This window comes from Festucalex cinctus, chromosome 8 (assembly GCF_051991245.1).
Source record: "Festucalex cinctus isolate MCC-2025b chromosome 8, RoL_Fcin_1.0, whole genome shotgun sequence".
Classification (NCBI taxonomy): domain Eukaryota; kingdom Metazoa; phylum Chordata; class Actinopteri; order Syngnathiformes; family Syngnathidae; genus Festucalex; species Festucalex cinctus.
The window spans coordinates 21,009,223-21,034,686 of NC_135418.1; the positions used below are offsets into that span (position 1 = coordinate 21,009,223).

The window sequence follows — 25,464 nt, forward strand, 5'->3', positions numbered from 1 at the left end:
CGCAGGGCACACAGAGACGAACAACCATCCACACTCACAAGCACACCTAGGGACAATTCGGAGCGCCCAATTAACCTGCCATGCATGTCTTTGGAATGTGGGAGTAGACTGGAGTACCCGGAGAAGAGCCACGCGGGCACGGGGAGGACATGCAAACTCCACCTAGGAAGGCCGGAGCCTGGACTCGAACCCGAGTCCTCAGAACTGGGAGGCGGACGTGCTAACCAGTCATCCCAGAAATAGCAATATTGTTGTAAATAAAATAAACATTTGTGAATATTTCCGATTTTGCGCCCAGCGATTGGCTGGCAACCAGTCCAGGGTGTACCCCTCCTACTGCCCAAAGCCAGCTGAGATAGGCTCCAGCATCCCTCGTGATCCTTGTGAGGAATAAGCGGTCATGAAATGGATGGATGGATGAAAATTTGCGTTTTTAGCTCATGCTTTTTCATGGAAAGTCACAGACATGGTGCCCACTGGCACCAGATAGCCCACAAGGTCCATATGAATAGTATATAATAATAATAATAATAATAATACAATTCAATTTCTACAATAACTCAATCAAATTCAACCAAACTATGGTGGACCCCCTGCGCCACAACTTAGACCTGCTTCCAGCTCAACTAAAGTTCATTTCAGTAACTTCAAGAAATGCCCTTGGTCCGCCGGAATGCCCAGCATGATGCAACACGGGCTGCCAAATTCCCAAACACTCCAATGCGCCAGTTATTACACCCGAGCGCACGTGTGCTGTCAACAAAATCGATCCCTCAGTTTAAAAAAAATGTCGGTGACCCCTGACGTAAAGCAATGACCAAAGTGATACTTTTTATCCATTTTTTTGTGACAAAAAGTGCAAAAGCTCCTACATATTTGTGGATGTGAATGGGTGCACATCTCCATGTGTCAGCCCTGTCATTGACTGGTGAGCAGTCCTGGGCCGACCCCGCCTCCCGCCCTAATTCAGATGAATGTCTCACCAAACCAACCTGAAAAATAGAAGCTGCATTGAAAATGGATGAGATACATCACGGCGAGTTTGGCAGTGTTCATGGAGAGGGCGGGCTGACCACTTTCTGAAAAGCCCCGACGGACACACCCTCCGAGTGTCACCCGCTGCTGACTCACCCACTGCGTGCCCTATCACAAAAAACACTGTGATGGATGATGAGTGAGTCAGCTGGCAGGTCCCCTTCTCTGCTCTGAGTTATTTCTCTGTAGACACAAAGAAGATGTGTGCCCGCACAGAAGAAACAAATGATGTAAGTAGAAGGGACAGCAGTGCAGCAAGACGTAGCTCTTAAAAGTAGTTTCTCATGCCGCAACCACTGGCCGAGAAAACAAGAAATGATTGCAGGAACGAGAGGAGGGCTGATCACAGGGTCCGTTTTTGTCCGAGAAGAATGGAGAGCCTCCTTTTGATGTAAGAATACAACGGGAAGAAAAGACGGGAGGAAATCTGCGAGTGACACATTTAAAGAAAGGAAGCGGGCCTGCGTTCGCTTCATCTCCATGTCGTATCTTGGAATTTTTTTCCCCCTTTTTATTTTCCTGGAAGTAATGATAATTGTCGAGCGCTCACAGATGTCGGCAGGCAGGTTGACAGATGGCTTTTTGAAGCCTGCAGAGCTACAGTATATAACAAACAAAAATGAATAATAAATATAACATCATGTCACATTAGATGCTACTTTTGGCTAACTCACTCCAAGCTGAAAACATTTAAAAGGAAAAAAATTAAAATAATCCAACGTGAGCTGTAATGTTTGTTGTAAAGATGAGCAACCGACACCTACACACAACGTAGTCTGCTTAAATATGAACGCTGCAAAGTGATCCTTTAACATTGACCCTGAGTACACAGCTGCCCATGGGGGTGTGATTGGAGGGGGCTGATCCTCCAAATGGTAATGGCCGAATCACTGCATGTATAATGAATCACAGCGAGGGCGGCGGATAATATGAACAGCGGTCACATTTTCATTTAATGTATCTTCACTCTATTCTGCTTGCATGTGTTAAAATAATTAATAAGAACGTATACAAACTAGAACTGCGAGCAACTAAAGGGCCCTAGCAGCCCTGGCTACGTTGGTGTACCCTTCAAAATCTAAATGTTTTGCCAGGCCTTAAATGTGTGCAAAGTTTCATGAGTTTTTGTCCAGGTTTCGACCCTCAGCATAGCATCATTTTTCTTTGAAAATCGTGCATCGCCACGGCAAAAGCTTTCATTAACTTTTAATCTTAAACATCTCTAGATGACACACCCAAAATTTGAAGATGATTGGATAAATTCTGTGGGAGGAGTTAATTAAAATATGATCCCTATAAAAGGCCAAAAATGGCACTCAATTTTCCAAAATAAATGCAAAATGGCGGACTTCCTGTTAGGTTTAGCATATGGCTCCAAAAGATTTTGTGCTTTTACATATGCCGCTCCAATTTCCACAGATTTGATGAAACATGCAACTGGGAATGTTCTGTTAAAAAATTGTAGGTGGTGCTATTGAGCAATTTTTTCGTCCGGGTTTAGACCCTCAAAAGCAGCATCATTTTTCTTTGCAAATAGTGCATCGCCACGGCAACACCGTGTGACGGATAAAAAAAGTTTTGGTAACTTTTAATCTTAAACATCTTTAGATGACACACCCAAAGTTTGAAGACGATTGGATAAATTTTGTGGGAGGAGTTAGTCAAAATATGATCCCTATAAAAAGGCAAAACATGGCACCCAGTTTTACAAAATAAATGCAAAATGGTGGACTTCCTGTTAGGTTTAGCATATGGCTCCAAAATATTTTTTTTTGTAGGTCTTGTGCTTTTACATATGCCTCTCAATTTTCACAGATTTCGGTGAAACGTAGAAGAGAAGGTTTTGTTAAAAATGTGTCTGTCGTGCTATTGAGAATTTTTTTGAAAGTTACATAAGATTTTATACTAGGTCTTGTGTTTGCATTTGTCCACACTAAGACCCTCAAAATCCGCATAATTTTTATTTATTTATTTATTTATTTTAAATAGTGCATCGCCATGGCAATAGCACGCACCAAATTAAAAACTTTCAATAACTTTTAAGCATAAAGTTGCACTTTGTAACAATTTCTACAAAAATATCCATCCATCCATCCATTTTCTTGACCGCTTATTCCCCACAAGGGTCGCGGGGGGTGCTGGCGCCTATTCTCCAAAAATATCTTATGTCAAATACTCATAACTCACTTCCTCTAGATTTTTGCATTATGCTACCAAAGACTTTTTGGTACATCTGCGCCTCCCATTTTTTTGTAGCCCAAAGTATGAGGGATAAGACTCTGTTAAACCTATGTAGGTGGCGCTTCAGACCCATTTTTATTTTTTTGTACTGGTGCATGCCAACTTTTGAATATAGAAAATTTCGGTCATTTCGTTTATGTTTCAGGTCTCAAAAATTAGATTCTTTGTGGAGAAAAATAATAAGAATTTCTATAGAAACAATAGGGTGTCGCTGCTTAGGTTGTAAACACAATGATTGAAAAAATATTTTGATTGGTGAGTCCACTGAGGATCCTCATTAGAGCCCGACTTGGACGAAATATTGTCAGTTTTGTAGTTTCCAATAGATCGTACATTATTAAAAAGAACATAATACGATGAGCCAATATTATCGAAGTCGTGTCTGCCACCTGTATACCAAATCCATCACCCATCCTCAGACCGGCGATAATGCATTATCTGCTTGCGCACAGTCCGATTAAGCCGAGTCTAATTGAATCATCTTCAATTAAGATCGTAATTATCGCTGTCTCTTAGGAAGTTATGACTAGAATGACTTGATTTAGGTGCCTTTTTTTTTTTGCAAACGTGTCGCGGTAAAAAACGGCTTCACACTCAGTTTTCTGGAGAACTCGCTGGGGTGAGTTTGTTTTAAAGAAGAGGTTTTCTGTTACTGCAGGGGACTTTTCTCTTCTGATGATCCATTCTGTTTAATGGAAGTGATATTTTCTCATTTTTCTCTGTTTCTTTTGCTTTGCGTTTCCTTTGTCTTGTGTTCTGAAAAGTCCCCACAGCAATGGGACCGCAACTGATTCATTATTATTTCATGCCAAGAAAGGATTTATTTACTATCATGCACATGTGTCATGTGCGCCTTTTGTGTTTTGGCTAACATCTCATTCATATGCGTAACCAACCAATTAAAAAAAAAAAAAAACATTTCATTTCTTGAGGGGGCATTATCTTTCCATTTGACATTCAACATTTTCTTTGTTTTCTAAATGCTCATTAAAAGTGCGCCTCGGGTTGTGTGCGCAGGTACACGGTGTTGCGGCGAGAAACTTTTTTTGCGCTCGTGAACGTTGCTGAGGCGCGGCATGACATAATCCCAAAAGCATTGCGCTCCAAGCAAGGTATCTTATGTTCCAAACAACCGCAATAATATCAAGGGAAGATGAGATGGAGAGTGCGGCAAATACAACACGCCTGATCCATAACAATTAAAGCGCAAACACTGGTAGGGCAACATTTGTGAAATCAATGAGGGAGCAGCTGTGATCTCGCTAAAAGGAGGTAAAAAGTTTCAACCAGATTCAAAATTGTCTTCTGGGCGCAAAGGAAATATTTCGAAGATAAGCGCAACCAATTACAGCCTGATCTGATGAGATTTGACGGAGATTTTAGTTCATTAACATTTTAAATTGGATTGTCTGTGTTAACTTGTAGCCAAATGTGCTACACCACATCTACATGGATTTGACATAACAGCTTGTGAAGCTCAATAAAATACATAAAGAACTAATTTAGCTTTGGACAATAATAAATATGGAAATATTAAAGATAGACTGACATATTTTTGGGGGGATACCAATAAATAGCCTAATCAGGGAGCCTGAGAATCGATATTTCGAGCTGGTATTAGTTTTCAGTTAGAGGAAACAACATATTAGCATTTAAAAAACAAAACAAAACAAAAAAAAACAATTTAAAAAAAAAATGAAAAAAATAACCTAATATAAATATCTTGAAGCATATGATTATTGGACAACTTTTCAGATTTTCAAAATGTTTTTTTTTTCTTATTTTTTTGCACAATAGACATATTTGTTTCAAAATTATCAAAAAGCTCAAGGTCTTCAGGATATCTTAAAATGTTAAATGAAACCTTCAACAACAGTTTTCTCCAGTGAATAATTTTGTTTCCAACATTAAAAATAAATAAATAAATAAAATTAAAAAAAAATTAAAAAAAAATAAATAAAATAAAATAATGAAAAAAATAACCTAATATAAATATCTTGTCGCATATGATTATTTGACAACTTTTCAGATTTTCAAAATGTTTTTTTTTCTTATTTTTTTGCACAATAGACATATTTGTTTCAAAACTATCAAGAAGCTCAAGGTCATCAGGATATCTTAAAATGTTAAATGAAACCTTCAACAACAGTTTTCTCCAGTGAATAATTTTGTTTCCAACATTAAAAAAAAAAAAAAAAAAAAAAAGTTAAACGGTCATGTTTGTTTTGTTTTTTTTCCCCATTTCAAACATCAAGAAAAGGTGGAGAGTGTTCCCAAGGTCAGCAACATCTTATAAGCATCAGCAATGTTATAAACTGAAAATTTAAATAAATAGTACCCTGAGGTTTAACACAGTTTTAAATTGAGCTTTTATTGGCCTCCAGATTTTTACAAAAAGGCCGACACCGATATTCGTCCAAATGCCGCCGATAATCCTGTCCATCCCTAGTAAATATGGAGGTTTTGACAGTATTAGTACTTTATTCAATTTTTTTTATTTACTTTCAACAATCGTGAAAATAGCTGATTTCGATAAACTTTGAAACATTTTCAGCACATTAAATTGTTCTACCTGTCACTATACATCGCTGGCATAGATAGATGAACAAAAACAAATTTGCAATTAACAAATAATCATTTTCATGCAAATTACATAAAACTGGATAATTTTCTGCTACCTCGCTGGTGCACTATAGCGTACCTTGGCAACCTGATGGGGAATCAGGAGTTGAGACTGAATCAAAAGCACAACATAATGCACTCGCTTACTTCAACACACAAATATCAGCAACCACTTTAAGAACAAATTCTCCAGTGATTCCATTAAAACAGGCATCACAACTTTGGAGTCGTCATATAATTCACAGGCTTCAAGGACTACTTAGTGTCACTGAAAATATCCAAATGTACTGCACATCCAAGAAGGTGCATCCTGGGTCAAGATTGCTGATTACGAAATGCCGCTACCTTCATCAGCACATGTAAAAATCAAAAAGCAATTTCTCCTATATCCATTATGACATGAAGGCATTATGGGGTCTTTCATGCGAGGAGCTCAGCAGAAATCATCGCTTTTGAAGACCTTCATATTTTGGCCAAAGCTCTTGAATGGTTTTTATCATGCATGCAGCAAGTGAATGTACGGTGAGTCGCCGCACCAGGGACCTGGACAAAACCGATTTTAATGAGGTATCCTGCAGGGGCTCCCGCAGGGGTGTCCCTGCATTAATATATGCTCCATACAAAGACAAAAAGAAGAAGCGGGATCATCACCCAACATTCAAAATTGCTCTCTGCAAACGTTACCGGAGTCGATGTGAGTGGAGATGTTATTACCCGATGTTATTTTAGAACAGACTCCGGGTCAACCAAGCTGTGACGGGAGGTGCTATACTTATATAATTCAATTTTAGAAGCACAAATTGTTTCTTCCTTTTTCTGCTCTGTGTCAAGGTCCAATTTATGAAGCTATCACATGAAATAGGGATGTTTGATGCCACTGTTTTTCAGATCGATATGAGTACGAGTAACTCAACTCGAGTAGTCACCAATACTGTACCAATACTACTAGTACATAAAATTCAGCCAAAAAAAACTTGGACTTGGACCTTTGCGACTTGAATTTGATTTGGAGTCGGACCTTTGTGACTGCCACTCAGGCTTATTTGGACCTTTGTGACTCGGACTTGACTTGGACCTTTGCGACCAGGACTTGACATGGAGTCGGACGTTTGTGACTCTGACTTGACTTGGACATATGTGACTTCAACTAAACTTGGACCTTTGTGACTCGGACTTGACTTGGACCTATGTGACTTCAACTAAACTTGGACCTTTGTGACTCGGACTTGACTTGGACCTTTGTGACTCGGACTTGACTTGGACCTTTGCGACCAGGACTTGACTTGGACCTTTGTGACCAGGACTTGACATGGAGTCGGACGTTTGTGACTCTGACTTGACTTGGACATATGTGACTCGAACTTAACTTGGACCTTTGTGACTCGGACTTGACTTGGAGTAGGACCCTTGTGACTCTGACTCGACTTGGACCTATGTGACTCGGACTCGGGTTGGACCTTTGTGACTCAGACTCAACTTGGACCTTTGTGACTCGGACTCGACTTGGACCTTTGTGACTCTGACTCGACTTGGACCTTTGTGACTCTGACTCGACTTAGACCTTTGTGACTCAGTCTTGACTGGGACATTTGTGACTCGGACTTCACTTGGACCTTTTTGACTGACTTGAATGGGACGATTGTGACTCGGACTTGACTTGGACTCAGAACTTTGCCACTCTGACTTGACTTGGAACTGTGTGACTCTGACTTGGACTCAGAGCTTTTTGACTCTAACTTGACTTGGACTTGATGAATGTGGACTTGACTGCAGCCCTGATGCTTTGTAATGAAAGAAAAATAAATGCAGTCCTAGCGGCAGATAGAACAGCACTCAAACCTCCGTTTCGCTTGCTTAAGATGCACTTAATCAACAGTCCAATTCCACACTGTGGACAGAATTCTTAACAATCAATCAACTCATCGACTATTTTGCCCATCCATACTACAAAGCACTGGCTTGACAAGCAGTCATTTTGATAAATTCTTTTCGGTTTTGTAAGCTTGCCAAAATCTACCAGGGGTAAATTGGCGACGTCAAACAGCAACTGCGCTAATGTCTTTGAACGCCCTTCATTGCTTACAAGCGCCCAGTCACGTCTCATTTTTGGCACATCTAAATCATGCCATTAGCTCCGCCTCTATCTCGTCGAAAGATGCTGATAGGTCATTTTTTGACAACCACAATCACTTCTAGAGGAGGCGAGATGGATTTATGAGATTACGTGCTGGTATTCTTCTGATTTTATCTACCGCACAAGCTTAATGTAACACACACAACACACAAGCGGTTGCTCAGTAGGCGGTGGTGAAAAGAAATTTAAAAAACATTTTTTTTCATATTTCCCACATACATATTGATTGTTGTCTGATGGACTGTAAGGCAACGAGGGGTACTCAAGGCTCACATGCTCAATGCTAATGTGATGGTAAAAAGCTGAGGTCAGCAAGGCAGCGGCGTCACCAAAGTAGAATTGATTCCAGATCAGATCTCACTTACATGAGAAACATGGCTGTAAAGGAATTGATTATGAGTGCTGAGAAATGGACGCTGCCTGTAGCGAGATGAAAGCTGGAGGAAGGATCAGCAACGTCCTTCTACTTTGGCCTCCCCGTCCTTCTCTGTCAAGATCACCATCATTAAGGATTTAACGCCGTCAGCTGTTCCCACCATTAAATCCACCTTCTTGCTTAAATTGTCATTATTATGAAGCTCACATTCACCCAAGCACTGCTTTCTGGAATATTCACTTTTTTTTTCTTTGAAAAAGAACACTTTTAATGCCCATAAATAAAAATGAATCACAAAATTAAATTGCAGCGCAAAAATGTCATTTTCAAAAAAAGAGCTGGATACAAATGACGGCTTTCATACACATATCACTTGTGCGGTTTAACACATTTCTAAGATTCTATTTGAAAGTAAAGTGTAAATAAATAAAGTATGGTGATCAGATTTTCAGACTTAAACACTGGAACACTGCAATTTAGCTGAAAATCAAATCAATCAGAAATAATGTCCAAAAAGGATATTGATGTGACAACAGGCAAGCATGGTTATTGTTTACAAATAGGACTCTATATACACGGTTGTTATTGTGTGAACTCAACTCTTCATGTGATCTTGAGGTCTGTCGGGACCAGATTTCCGGACACGCAACCTACGCAGTGTGAATTGCAGTCCTTGCGGAAGCCGTACGGAAAACGCACCGCACCCTTTCCGCAATCGGTGTGAATTGGGCTTTATATCTTCAGTTTTGTCTAATTTACAATGAAAACATTTAACCAAGTGTGAGATTAGAATAATGAAACTTCAGTACAATGCTCATGTCAGCATAGTGAGCGAGTGGTTAGCAGGTATGCCTTGCAGTCAAACGTTTTCAGCTCATGCCACTCTAATTGAGTTCCTCCCCGTGCTTGTGGAGGCTTTCTCTGTACGGATAACATGCACATTTGCCGAACTAAAGACTCGAAATTGTCCATGTTTCGATGAGTGTGAATGCCCACGGTGTACACAGTCATGACATGAAAGAAAATTAAGGCCAGGACAACAGAACAACAGCAACCATCGGAACGCGACGGTCTCTCTTCTGCCGAGGCCACCCCCCGGGCCCATTTGTGACCGTGGAAAAACAGAGCTTTTTATTTCATTGATTTGGACTAAGAAGACAAAACTTCCTCTCGGCAAGCCCCTGAGCGAAATGCCCTCGGCCACAGGGCTGTCACCACAGTTGTGTTCCAGGCTGCAGTTTGAGCGAGCGTCAAGCTCCACCGAGCCAGCAGAGTGATCATTTTGAATGCAGGTAGCACAGCGTAAACAAGAGGTGATGTCACAATTGAGCAAATTGTTACCTTTCGTGACACAGTATCAATACACCAACATCAGATAGCGGCGCCGTGACCGTTGTGCAATTTATGACGAGTTTGACTTCAAACTGTCATGTGAAGTTTCTATTCCCCTCCAGTTGCTGTCAACACTGTGGATTAAATTTTTAATGCGTTTTTGGCTGTTTCATGAAACACCACCACTGGAATTGGTTTTGACAAATGCCCTCAACAGTATTAAAAAAGCGAGCCAATTGTCCCTAATTTGTCTTATTAAATCTCATATAATGAGCTGACTGACATAAACATTTTTCAGAGTCTGACAAATGAAAATGGGTCAAAACTGACTGGCTAAATTCATCACTTAGGTTATTTCCAACATTAAGGAGGAAATCAACGCCCATACTAGTGGAAACACTACATTCTAATTAATATTGCATTTGTGGAATATGAATTAGGCAGCAAAATCCATCTTGGCGGGCGGCCATTTTGCCACCTGCTGTCAAATAAAAATGACATCATAGTTGCTCAGGGCTCAGGTACCAAATGACCAATCACAGCTCAGCCTATGTATGTCACATGACCAAATTTAGAAAACAGGTAGGTAAGCAGTGATTGGTCGTTATCTGAGCTCTGAGCAACTTTGATGTCACTTTCAGTCAACAGCAAGTGGCAAAATGGCCGCATTCAGCTTTATCCCAAAAACATAATCACAAAAAATGACAAAAATGGGCAAGTGTTTTTCACATATCAGCTACGATTTGTGGAATATGAATTAGGTAACAAAATCCATCTCAGGAGCAGCAAAATGGCCGCCCCTTGAGATGGATTTTGCTGCTTAGTTCATATTCCATAAATTGTAGCTAATATGTGAAAAACACTTGTCCATTTCTGGTATTTCTTACGTTTTATGTTTTTGGGATGTAACGACCAGTCACTGCTCACCTGTTTTGGTCATGTGACATGAGCTGTGATTGGTCGTTTGCTACCTGAACCCTGAGTAACTATGATGTAATTTTTATTTGGCAGCAAGTGGCAAAATGGCCGCTCCTGAGATGGATTTTGCTGCTTAATTCATATTCCATAATTGTATCCACTAGGGGTGTGAATTGCCTAGTACCTGACGATTCGATTCGTATCACGATTCACAGGTCACGATTCGATTCGATACCGATTAATCCCGATACGAATTTATAAGTCGATTGTTGCGATTTTTTTTCATTCAAATTTAGAAAATATTAATCAGTAAGCTTGTAGAGTGTAAGATTTATATGAAAATGTATTATTTATTTATCTGAAATTTCAGTCTTATAGAGGTTGTAATCTGTTTCATGTTTGAACAGCATTAAAATAAAATATTAAGGCTTAATGTTCCGTTCATATAACATTCTTCCATGCTCAAGGTGTGAATCCTAACCCGAAGTCAGACGTTTTGTTGAATATTTTTCCATTAAAAATGGAAGTTTAAAAATCGATTCACACACACACACACAAAAAAAAAAAAAAAAAAAAAAAGGCAATGATGATAAGACGTTGAATCGGTAAGACTACCGAATGAACAATTCTGAGCTCTTAAAAAAAAAAAAAAAAAAAAAAAAAATCGATTTTTTTTTTATTGAATCAATTCGAGAATCGCGCGATGTAGTATCGCGATATATCGCCGAATCGATTATTTTTTTTTAGCACCCCTAGTAGCTACTATGTGAAAAACACGTCCATTTTTGGTATTTCTATTTTGGTCATGTGACATGCATAGGCTGAGCTGTGATTGGTCACATGCATGTCACATGACCAAAACAGGTGAGCAGTGATTGGTCATTACCTAAGCTCTGAGCAACTTTGATGTCGCTTTCAGTCAACAGCAAGTGACAAAATGGCCGCCCCATGAGATGCAGGTGGATTTTGCTCCTTAATTCATATTCCATTAAGGTAATATTAATCAGAATGCTGTGTTTAGACTAGTGTAGGCGCATACGACAATATTGTAAAGAAAAATGTGGGGTTGACTTCCTCTTAAATAACATTACTTTAAATTAATAAATAGAAACTTATCTTCAGTGACAAATATATCTTTTTTAAAAATAATAATATATATCAGAAATGTGTATCGTTGGTGTTTTGTGACACCATTGGTATAACATCGTGGAAATACCATAAGAGTAGTAATTCCGATTCCCACCCACTATACCCGCCATGATGCAAATCCGCTGAAAATTAATGAATCCACCGATGACAGGTACCCGGGGAAAAGCAGTTCCTGTACACATTCCTAATCATTGAGAAGGTGACACCAGAGGCAGCCCTCCTTCACAAGCCTCAATAATAATCTGAATTTACTTATGTCATTGATTATGTCTGCAAGACAAAAGTCCACTGGGCATTCAATCCCGCATTTTCGCAGAGACACAGAAACACGGGACAAACAAGATTAATAATAGCCTGCACTTCTCGTCCCCGGGGCCAGGCGGCTAACAACTCTTGACAAAACAGGCCTTCGAACGGCAGATGGATTGTTTGCGGAGATGAAGGGATGTCGTATTGGGAGCATAATTAAGAGAGAGAGAGAGAGAGAGCGAGCGGGAGATGCCTGGGTGCCTTCTTTCCTCAGAATCCCTTTGAATGAGCCTTGCGAAATTAAATCAGCCGGTGACGGCTGCCGCCGAGAGATTCCACCTGGGAACGGTGACCGCCGATGTGAATATACACTAATCAGACTTTGTATCTACTGAAGAAAAGATTGCGTTTAATAAGTGCGAACAATACTCCTGTGGTTCAATACATAAAGCCTTGAGTCCTTCGGAGAGTTAATACAGAGTTGACGAAGGTATCGAACGCAGGCAACAACATCTGTGCTGCTTGTGATGTCAGACGTGAGCTGCATGGCCTTATGTGAAAGTAGAATGATTTCACAAATCATCTTCAACATCAAAGCTTTCATACGCATTCAAGTTAATTACGGCCCAGGGCAGCAAAATCACATTTATCACTGTCTAAAAGATCAGATAAGGTGGAATAAATGCTTCTTACTTGGCGGTAAAAGTAAAGTTGAGTCAATTAAATCCGAGCTCCACATCATTACGCACTAACCCAGCTTAGACAAACATGCGAAAAATAACATTTGAAATTCTGTATGTTGAAAAGCTCTATTAATGCGAGTAAACATTCTGTCCTGCATTCACCTCGCTCAAGGGATTCATGGATGCTGCTCGGTAAAAGCTATATTTCTTTCACATTCTCGAAGCATTCAATTCACCCTTCCTGCGCCGTCTGCACTTGTCAGACATTAGAAATAATCTCACTTACGGTTCACGGCCAAAGTCATTTGGAAAAGATGTATATTCTCGGGAAGGGAATGTACCCCTTTAATGTCAACACAGAATGTAGAGAATGGCCTTCCAGTATGCGCATAATTCCTACCAGGCTCTGGAATATCTGCCTGCCTAAGATTTACTGGCCGGCCATTTGGCTGAACATATTATTTGGAGGTGTAACCAATCATATAAACACAACATTTCAACAAGAAAATCTTAAAGCTATGCCACTGGGAGCTCAAATATGTAGTACATTTTCCTTATATATTGGCTTATATGGGCTCTATAGGCTGCACAACTGCACCATGGAGCAAATGCTGGCAGATGTTGAGTTTCGGATCAGCTCCTCATCATACCTTATGTATTGATAAATGTTTACAATTGTTGTGTGCTGAGAGGTAGGATCCCAAACTCAGACACAAATAAGTCACATTGAGAGGCAGAACCTAAGAGAGCTGTACACAGGAACAGTCGAGCAACTGCTTGCAATAATCCGGCCAAACACACACACAATTCTCAAACCCTTATATAGACAGTCAATCAATTTCATTGGTTGTGGCTAGACATGTGAGTACTAGTACTGACATGGAATTCTCTGATTGGCTGTTGACTCTGTAAATACAGTTACAGTTTATATATATATATATATATATATATATATATATATATATATATATATATATATATATATATATATATATATATACATATTTATTTATTTATTTATTTATATTAACTGTATGACAAGAAACCGAACCAGGCGAAAGTGGACCACTTTTTCAAACACATCAAATGACCAAAAATAAATAACTAAATAAAATCAAATGTGATTAGTTAGTTGTGTGCTTTGTTTGAAACAAACGTCACAAACTAAAATTTCAGTTTCATTGAGTCCTCACTTTCTTGCGCTTTGGCTTCCAATCATTGTTTTGCCATTTTATTTACAATTGCATTTTTGCTACTGTCAGATCTACTTAGGACAAGAGTTAAGAAGTAAATTACACTTCCCAACTGTGGGTCGCCCAGAAATCTAATACTTGACGAACCAACTGATTTTTTTCAGCTCATGATTGCAGTTTATATCCATACTACACTAATCACGTTAAAAGAAATTCTCAAATAACCAAAAGAAGAAAACATAGCTGTATTATTTTGATTGTTATTTAATACAAGTCAAAGCAGAGAAAAGACAGTGACAGAGTGTTACAATTTGAGCACAAGCTTTGCTTATGCTTAAGGGGTTCAAATAAAGTACTAATTTGATAGACAAAGCCCCCGCCAAAGTGTCGAAATGTGACAAGTTTGAAAGCAAGAGCAGGTTTTCCTTTAAGGATCCTGCCGCTACAGTATAATAATGCAAATGTTGAGCTCGTGGCCATGAAAAAGTGGATCAGGCAGCTGTCACCAATCTAAAGCCAGCACGGAAGCCTTGCGGCGGCGCTAACACCTGACACATTTAATCAAGGGAGAGGGTCAACATTCAGGCCACCGCCGTCTGCAGGGTCCTCGCAACTAAATAAGAAATCGGTGGAAGATCTCCTTTTATTCAAGCCTGATTAATTCTGCCTCAACATTGTATTTTTATCGGTGACGAATTTGTTCACTTAAAAAAATGCACTTGCTCAAATTGCTCACTTTTTCTGGGGAAAAAATAATAAAACAAAACAAATGCTCTACCCATCCATCCATCCATCCATCCATCCATCCATCCATCCATCCATTTGTACTTGTACTTGTATACTTATGGGCAATAAATATTAAAAAGTACGTTTTTAAAATACTTGAGGAAGCCAAACACCCAAACAGTGGTTCTTAACCTGGGTTTGATCAATCCCCAGGGGTTCGGTCAGTCACTAATTGTGATGATACGCCCCGCTTGGCCATCATTGGCTGCAAGTGATCACATGACATTGCTTGGCCTATCTGCGCTGCAGGGAATTTGGTGCGCTCGGTAATCAACTTGTGGCTGATGTGATGTCATGTTATTCTTATTATTGTGATCCTTCACACTAACTACGTCGGGCAAAAAATAAATAAATAGTCATATTAAATAAATAAATACAAAGTGGTGAGACAAATATGTGCAATATGAATGAAAGTACAACGGAATGTGTGGTGTTCCACAGGGCTCAATTCTGGGGCGTCTGTTGTTTTCATTATATCTGCACTGAAAAAATAGGGGCGGCACGGTGACTGAGTGGTTAGCACGCCCACCTCCCAGTTCTGAGGACTCCGGTTCGAGTACTGCCCAGAGCCAGCTATGATAGGCTCCAGCACCCCCCGCGACCCTTGTGAGGAATAATCGGTCAAGAAGATGGATGGATGGATGGATGGATGGATGGATGACAAAATAGGGAGTGATATTGACTTGAAAAAGCTGAGTAAAGGTTGATTCACTCAGAAATTCTAAATATATATATTTTTAGAATTTTATTTTAAAAGAGTGCTCTATAAATGTAGAGTTGAGTTGAATGATGGAAGTTTGTGTCCTAACTGGATGATTTGCAAGGCCGAAATATTTTCTTAAGCGTATTGGATCATCACTATGTGTGTTCTAGATGCTTCTTTTTAATCAAAACTCATTAATTCCACACAATCTCATCCAAATTCTTCAGCATCTATTATTCCTTAATACGATCCAACAAGTGCTGTGTAAAAATTCTGCCTTTACAAATAGAATAAAAATAATGGAGATCATTAATTTACTAGGAAGAATATTTTGCTCGTTTCAAGTTAAATAAGGTTGCAAATATACTATAAAGAGCTCTCAGTACGACGCAGTGCAGTACTACAGTCATATTACTCGACTGTGTACCTAATGAAGTGTAGTAAGTGTATGCGCAAGTTGGTTTCTTTATAATGCTGCCATCGCCTCCAACCACAAGAACTTCTGAGGGTTTCGAGATTGTTTGAACATGTTTAAAGACGGACATCAAATAGATGGACTTTCATATTGGCCTTTTAATTAATTGAGGAATATTTCAGCAGCTTGCATCACTCTGAAAAAAAGGAGACTAGAGTAAATGGCTCAGGTGTGATCACTTTTGCCTGTGTGTTCATCGGGATGGTGATCGACAGATGAACAAAGACGCGTCCCGTTTAATAACACGCATATCGAGCCATGTAAGAGAACAAGCAGCTCTGTGAATGACATATCATTTGTTTTTGTCAAAATGGTATGAACTCTACAATGAAGAAAAAACAAATCTTGTTTTGCGAAATAAAAAATTTAGACCTTAATGGGTTCTACAAAAACATGACATTTAAAAAATGCCCTATCATCATCATCAATCATTTTATCAGGTTTGGACGTTTCTCATAAATCTATGAATACGGTGTCTATTATATTTATATGTATATGTAGTGTGTAAAAGGAAATATACCTTAAAAGGTGTATATCAACTCCTCAATACAAACCAACTTGTGTTTAAAGGGATGCTTGACTCATTGAGTCATTTTCAGCAGTAAAAAGTGAATATTTTGTCTAGAATGAATTTGATAACTTCATTATTTTTGAATACCTTTAAAAACAAATTTTCCCACTTGCTGTCAACTGAAGATGACATCACCTGTGCTGAGGAAGTAGATAACAACCAATCATGGCCAATCAGTTTGCTGACCAAACCCAGAAAACAGGTGAGCCATGATTGGTCGTTACCCACTTCCTCAGCACAGGTGATGTCATCTTCAGTCGACAGCAAGTGGAACATTTTGTTTTAAAAGGTATTAATTGTACATGAAAAATAATGAAGTTATCAAATTCTGGACAAAATACTAACTTTTCACTGCTCAAAATGGCTCAATGAGTCAATTATCCCTTTAATAATGTAATTTTAATACTTTAATAATAATATTAACTCATTCACTCCCAGCCATTTTCACAGAAGCAATCCCATTCGCTCCCGGCTGTTTTACTGGATTTTGACTGATTTTGCCAGGCCCACAGAATATTGTGTTTGATTGCTATAAAACCATGTAACCTATCAAAAAAGAAAGATTAAAGTCTCTTCTTTCATCAGGAAAAACAAAAGTATGTTTCTATCTGTTTCCATTTTGTAGCAATTGGCATTAGAAGAGAGCTAGGTTTCATCAGTTTTCACAAATCTAATTGTAAGTAATTTAGCTTTTTTTCTACATGGCCTTGGTTGATCTCCTTTGCGCTGCTGCCACCTGCTCGCCGTTTGTGTAATAACTACCATTTCTGCAACCGTTCTTTGCAGTTGAGAGGCTGCATCAAAGCCTTCTGTACGCGCTAGCATAAAAAAAACAACAACAAAACAAACAAAACCCGTATAAATACGTCTTTGGGACACTTAAAACATTACAAAAAACATATTTATACGTTATTGGGAGCAAATGAGTTAATAATAATTAATAATAATAATTAAATAATAATAATATAAATAATAATATATACAAATTTAATAGCTCTTTTTTGTTTTTGTTTTAGAGATTTACAGAAAAACATTTTTACAGAAAAAAAAAATGCATCCAAAATAATCTGAAGAAACTTCATCATGAAACAAGATAATGACCCGAAAAGTGAAAGATCTTTGACTGGCCAAATCAGTCAATCAAAGGAGACTGAAGGGAGAATCCCTATGGAAACAAACACGAACTAAAAGAGGCTGCAGTAAAGGCCTGGAAAAGCATATTATCAGTTATTTCAAGTAAGAGTTACCCCAACACTTAGTTAATGTATTAATCTCCGTTCCAATACTTTTTGCGCACTTGAAAAGTGGAGCCGGGATTCAAACCACCAACCCTTCGGTCAATGGATGACCCGCTAAAACAACTGAACCACAGACGTCCAAAGTGAAACATATTTAACCCGATAACAAATTGAAATGAAAACTCCATGCCGACCATTCCACTGTGACATTCACAACTTGCACCATTAGCTGGCTGATGGGGATGAAATTCCGTAGAGTACAGTAAGGATTGGCTTTTTATCCGCTTAATTTCAGCTGATACTCATCCTTTAAAATGTGTCCATATCTGCTTGGGTATGATGGTGATAAAATTCGACACATTCGGGGGGCTGATTCTTGCAATGAGGGAAATATTATATTATGTGATGATGCGATGAATTCATTTCCAGCATGAATTGATCAATCAAAGGTTGTTTTAATGCCGTACAATAATTGTTATCAGGAAGATGGCACTACTTCCTCTTTAAAGGACATACCTAATTACTGGGGCTTAATAAATTCATTGAAGACACTCCACTGGGAGTATAAAGGGTACCGAGCCTCGAGAAATGAGCAACAAATTAAAGTTCCATTTTAAATGGTTTAAGCCGAATCAAACTGCCTGATGTCAGCAGGAAGATCCAATAAGAAAAAGAGCCTGCAGGCTTTTGACCTTTGCAACTCTATGGACAGACGCGAGCTCCGTGTTGCGAAATCACAGGACGGTATATGCTGTCGGATATGAATGTTAAGAACGGAGGGGGATGTTTATTTAGCACGTCAACAATTCCAAAGGATGAGACAATGCAGGAAGGCGAGCATACAATTCTTTGTTGCAAAAGTACCCGTGGACTAACTGCGGGCTTATGAAAACAAAGCACTCCACAAATCAATCCTGCTTGAAACAAAAGCAAGGTTTTGCATCACAAAGACAAACCATATTTTGGTTGGTGTAAAAACAACACATCTTTGATCTCTGATCAAACATGACGCTCAAAAGTAACATCTCTTGGCTATTAGTAGATCAAACTAGCATGTAATAACTAAAGTAGGGAAAATGTATTTTCTACTGCTGTTAATGTAACGGGACTCATTTTGTCATGACAGAGACTGTATATAGCGAAACATTTTGTGATAAAATACAGTAAGAAATGCAGAAGTATAAGTACGGAGCCTTGAGGTACTCCAAGATCCACATAAACAAATGGAGACATAACCAATTGTATTCTTTGTAATGAGACCATCCATCCATCCATTTTCTGAACCACTTGCTCCTCACAAGGGTCGCGGGGGTGCTGGAGCCTATCCCAGCTGGCTTCGGGCAGTAGGAGGGGTACAGCCTGAACTGGTTGCCAGCCAATCGCAGGTAATGAGACCATAAATGTCAAAATAGTAGGTGTGGGAATAACTCATGATTTGATGCTGTCAAACGATTAAAATGTTTTAACTAATCAATCGCACAATTTTCCGTGATTAATCACAATTAATCGCGATTAATCACGTTTATACTTTTGCTCATACCTTTTTCTTCAAAGCTTGTAACGGATATTTATTAGAGTTTATGCTTTAATTCTGGCGGCCCGATATAAATTAATATCACAGTAACTATGAAAAATTATACACTGGGGGGAAATGTATTACAATATTATTGTAAATGAAGTAGAGCTGTCATAATTATTCGATTAATCGACAAGTAATCGATTATCTAATTAATCGACAAGTATTTTGATAATACAGTAATCGTTTGGAGCCATTTTTTTTTAATTGTCAAAATTTCTGATTTCAGTATAAATGCTTTTGTAATATACTTTACCGCGAAATTAAAACAAAGCCGATTAATCGATTGAATAATCGTTAGATTTAATCGATTCTAGAAATAGTCAATACAGTGAGCACTAAACCAAAGAAGGGAAATTTGAAAGAAACAGTGTTCTTGCACATAAAGCAGATCAGGGGTGGGCAAACTCAGGTTTTGGAGGATTCCCTCTTCCAAAACAAGCTGATTCCAATCAACAGGATCGTTATGAGCTGATCATATCTCAGCTGTGTTGGAGAAGGGACTTTTCAGGCATATTTTTTCCAAAACAGTTTGGTTCAAACTCCAAATTGCACAACTTTTGGGGGACTTTGAAGGTTCCACTGTACTCAGTTTGAACCTCAGCAGATGCTCTCGTGCGTGCCTATCTATCACATACCTAAAAGTAGCTAATAATAAGGCTCGCAAGCATTGAGGAGGCAGAAACTGGAACGAGACATTCTTGAAAAATATTTTGCTTCCGAGTGTGAGAATTCTCTTTCTCACCTCATTTATTTGATTTACTAGGATGTCTTTATTGCTGGAGGAGCACCTGTGACACATTTTTCCTTGTTTGTTTACCATTCCCTTGTGTCTCCTTCTTCCCTGCCTTTTTTGTATACAGTATGCGTTTGTGTGATGGCAATGGCGCTGCTCTCGCAACCCCCCACACCGCCCTTGCGCGCACGCCATCCGTCAGCAGTGCGTCAAGCCCCGTGCGCTCACCACTCTTTGTCCTATGATTGCTTTACTCTGCAGATAACACTTTGGTGGCCTCGCAGTCCACTGAATTAACACTGTGACCACTCCACGCTCGCTTTTTCTGTCTCCTCAAACACTTACCATCCAGCCTGTAATCCCCCCGCCGTGCTCTGTTTTGTTTACGCTCATCACCCACGCCTACGTTTACATCTATTTGGCGCCGTTGGTCCTATCAACAAGCATCTGTTGGTTTGTGTCATTAAGGACGTGTGCGGGGCATGTAGCGCAAATGATGGCAGCGGACTATTTCCTCCATTGGATGACTCCCCGTGAGCTTATTTGGGGAGGTTATATGGCAGCGGGGTGATGTTTAAGACATCATTTGTGACCGGAGAGTCATTAGTGAGTCAATTCAACGGATTGCCATGCTTTTTGGTGACTTTTACTCACTTGCATTGGGTCGTTGCAGCCTGACCGTCACTGTACTTCTCTTTGGTTGACATACAAAGGCACCTGCAAAATAACAATGAGAAGCAATTGCTACATAAATGGTTTAGGAGAGTGTACGCCACATGTCAAACATGAAAGCATGGAAATTCTACAACGTATGAAGACATTCATTTTCTATACCACTTTTCCTCATTAGGTTAGTGAAAGGGTAGAACCCATAATAAGCTGTAATGACTCACCAATTGATATTGTAATAGTGTGAAATTCCTGCCTGGGAATGTTTTTCTGTAGCCCAGTTTGAGGAGCTGTTGCGCTGTCTCACTACTCCATAGGATAGGACAATTCATTAGAGCTGGGTCTAAAATATCGATATATCGATATCGAATCGATATTCCTTCTCATAGCCCAATATCGATTCATAAAACCATGAATCTATACTTTTAATACAGTACCCCCTCCCCATACCCCATACCCAGCCCCCCACCCCGTAAATTAATGTGCCAAATAGGGCCCAACCGATTAATCGGCCGCCAATTATAATCAGCCGATTATTGGCCTTCAAACATAGTAGGCCAAAACAATCAGCCAATTGAGCTAAATGGCCGATTATTTTCCCCATAAAACGTCATTGAAGAAAGCTGATGTTTCCAATGTTGCAAAAGTACCCTGAAGGCACCATTTTGCTTGCGTAGCATTAGCAACTAGCAAGTGTGTAGCTTATGTTATTCTGCTGTCCCTAAGCGTCCTTTAAGCTGTTTAATGACAACGCAGTTGGAGTGAACTGTAAAACTAAATACACAACGTTAAGAATTACACCCATTGCATATTTAATTACAAAACATGTAATGTAATTAGAGGTTGTTGCAACATGGCCCTGGTTGATCTCTTATACTCTGCTGCCACCTGCTGGCCGTTTTTTGGAATAACTACCATTGCCATTACAATTCTATTCAGTTCAGAGGCTGCATCAAAGCCTTTCTGTATGCTCTAGCATAAAATAAAAACATAAATAAAGAATATATATGTCTTTGGGAGCATGGTAATATGTAAAATAGAACGTATTTATAGTTTATACGATTTTGGGAGCAAATGAGTTATAATGTGTAAATAACTTATTGGCTTTTCACGAGTATTGAAAGTCTCTAGTCAGGTAAATTGGCACAACTGTCGAACTTGGCAAAACTTCAGGGAAATAAAATTACCTGGAGTTTTTGCAGGATTTTGCTGCCCCAAAACTTTAAGACTTCCTAACATGTTTTTATTCCAACAAACACAAAGCCCCTCTCCATTTTGCAAGTTAGTGAAGGATTTCCTGACAATCAACTTTCTTGACTGATGGATCGATCAAAGCGGTCCCCTCGAATGGACTCTCTACTCCCCTGACCTCACACCTTGTAACTTTTTTTTGTGACTGTATGCCACTTAAACCCCCATGACCTGTCACAAATAGAGGTAATAATCTGTCCTGAATGCAGCAAGGTCAGGAAAGAGATGCTTCAAAACATTGGAGAGGCTTGTGTATGAAGGTGGCTGAAGGTTGTTGAAAATAGAGAGGTGCTAATGTGGTCTTCAAGGCGCTGGAATGTGAAGTCTAACGAGTAAAACAAGGAAAAGTCATTGCAGGTTTAACTCCAATGACTCCTTTGTTGATACTAAAAATGTGAATGAACTTACAGTATTTTCTTGGGTAAGTTTTAGGAATTTATTAGATGTGTATAATGACTTTTGGGACACCCGGTATTTTTGTAAAGCTCCAATGTAGTCCATAATACACACAATTTTGACCCTGCAATGCACAGCGCCGCATTCACAATTATCCACTGCACCTGTGCAAGTGATACGCTCCTGAAAACGGTACACATGAAAACAAAATCAAATTCATTGGGCATGTAAGTCACATTTGCATTTTTAATACGGAACTGGCTGCGAGTGATGAGCAACCAGTTCAAGTTGTACCCCGCCTATCATCCAAAGTCAGCTGGGAAAGGCTCACCTTAATGAGAACGAGCGGTGCAGAAAATGGATGAAAGGTTACGGAATCTCGTGCAATGATGAAAAATACATTTTCACAAATAAAAACTCCAGCGGTACTCGTGAAGTTATTGCTTCGCTAGCAATCATTCTCAAATTATGCAAACTTGGCGTTAACCACCAAAATAAAATGCACTTATCATTGTCCTTTCCTTCCTACATTTATCGCTGAAGAAATGGAGTAAATGCACAAGTACAGTAATGGGCCAAACATCAAAACAAGTGCAATCCTCTGGAAGCATCTCCCGCTGCGCTAACACATCCATTAGCAGCTTTAAATTGGAATTAATGAAGCTAAGTGCTTGAGTCATCATTAAACCAAAGCTACAGTATCAAAACACCCAAAAAATTAGTCAGTGCTGTCCCATGCATTACAATATTAGTTAAAAACATGCGCATAATAATTCTATAGCTGCAAAACAGGAAGTATCGATGGAAATTAACATTGAGGGAGAGGCGAATTCTGTTTGAATTTCAGTTTAAAAAAAAAAAAAAAAAAGGGAAATTAACATTGAGAATAATGTATCGCACGTACAACATTTACTCAACAAGCAATCCATCAAATGTGACACTTCAGGAGAGCCCATGTCAACACTCAATAATAGTATTTAAAGACTATTCATTTGTCATACCAAAATAAAATTGTGAACGGGAGCTTATCACAGAAAAGTCAGCTATATTTTATAAACAATGTATATACTGTATGAGTGTACAGTATATACTTAAATACTATAAGAAGCATGTGAGAAAAGCTACAGGACTCGTGTCATAAATAATATATTTCAAATCCAAATCTGCACAGTACAAGTTTTCCCCTTGGAAGAACTCCCTCTGGAATATAACACGTTTTCCCAGCCTTCTCTGCCACGCCTTCATGAACTCCTTGAAGGTTTTTTTTACAGGATTCGTACAGCTACGTTATCACAGTCATCTATGTTGTCCACATCATCAAAATAGGGACCCTTGAAAATGCATTGAGCTTGTGGGAAAAGAAAAAGAAAAAGAAAAAAAACATACACAAAGTCACGTCAGGTGAGTAGGGTTGGTTGCTCCAGCACGCCAATGGTGATGTTCTTCTTGGCAAAGAACTGCTCAGGGCATTGTGAGCAGGCGCATTGTATTCTTTTAACAGACCTCTGAAACCATCAACGCAGAGCATGCACATTTATTTTAAGACTAAATTTCACACAGGTGGCCTCTTATTTATCATTATCAGTCATTTTGGTCAACATTGGATCATTCAGAAATCATCAAGGAACTTTTGGAGTCAGTTGGCTGCACTTAGAGAAAAGGGGGTGAATAATTTTGCATGACCTACAATTTAGTTATTAACTCATTCGCTCCTAGCCATTTTCACTGAAGCAACCCCCTTCACTCCTGGCTATTTTACTGGATTTTGACTGATTCTGCAAAGCCCACAGAATATTGTGTTCTATTGCTATAAAAACATGGAACCTACCAAAAGAAAAAAAAAAAAAATCTTTCATCAGGAAAAAAAAAGTATGTTACTATCTGTTTCCGTTTTGCAGCAATTAGCATTAGAATATAGCTCAGTTATCATTATTCACAAATCTGCTTATAATTGTCGTTTGTAAAGACAGTCTTTCAGCATTCGTGAAAACCGCTGTTGGTTACTGCAAGTTTGCAGGAAAATAGCTAAATTTGTTTTCAATGCTTGATATTAATGACATTGGGGGTGTGACTGAAGTTTTTCTTCCTCCCACTCCTTTTCAGGCGAGGTTTAGAAAAATGTGTCTAGTAAAATTGATCTATTGTTGACATTGACTACTGGCTGAAATAAATGAACAAATGAATGAATGAATGAATGAATGAAATGAATTGTGGAGAAATCAGTTTTCATGATGGCCCTGGTTGATCTCTTATACTCTGCTACCACCTGGTGGCTGTTTTTGTAATTACTACCATTTTTTTTTCACCAGGTTCTCTGCAGTTGAGAGACTGCATCAAAGTCTCTTGTATGCTCTAGAATAAAAAATTATTAAAATAAATAAAAAAAAACATATAAATACGTCTTTGGGACACTTAAAACATTTCCAATAGAATGTATTTATACGTTTTTGGGAGCAAATTAGTTAATTTGCAAATAAGAATAACAAGTTTAAAATATGTCAATTTCAAATTTGATAACTTTGTTTTAAGTGAAATGAGGCAAAAAGTTCAAGGGGGCTATCAGTTTTGCAATGCACTACACATACTATATATGATAAATATATACAGTACTGATATATAGGTGTGAAGAATGAGACAAAGGAAAAAAATGACTGGCAAATTCTAACTGCAGATTATGAATTATGCAGCTAGAAATCATGCAGCAGAACAAAAGTGAACTGATCAGGAAGTGGAGCAATGGTGATCAAAAAAAAAAAAAAAACTCTTATTACAGCCTGCAAGCATAATGGTCTTAATTTTAGCATATGTGTTTAGATTAGTATCCCCTGGTAGACATCTGTCAACTTGCCATTACATATCGTGCAAGTAATTCCTAAGGAAATGAATATTAATAGTTTGTTGGTGAGCACAATCTGCTGTCAGTCAGCACACAGATATATTCATCCCATGGAAGAATGCACTTCTATAAATATATGCCCTCAAACCATTTGTATAATGTATGAAAATGTGTAATTAAAGTCAAATGAATGCTCTTGTAATATTAATACTGTGTTTATTTTGTGGCATTTATTTCCACATAGGTCACATGATCCTCTTAAACTAGATTTCTGAAAAAAATATGACGCAATGCT

At 38.7% G+C, this 25,464-nt stretch overlaps 1 protein-coding gene across 1 annotated transcript in view; it reads right to left on the reverse strand.

The window, feature by feature from the left end:
- Positions 1-25,464, reverse strand: part of LOC144024584 (receptor-type tyrosine-protein phosphatase gamma-like) — a 240,429-nt gene that overhangs the window by 183,512 nt on the left and 31,453 nt on the right. Inside the window, exon 3 of the mRNA XM_077531034.1 lies at positions 20,672-20,734. The gene's annotated coding sequence lies outside the window, so the exon portion shown is untranslated. The remainder of the gene's footprint in view (positions 1-20,671; positions 20,735-25,464) is intronic.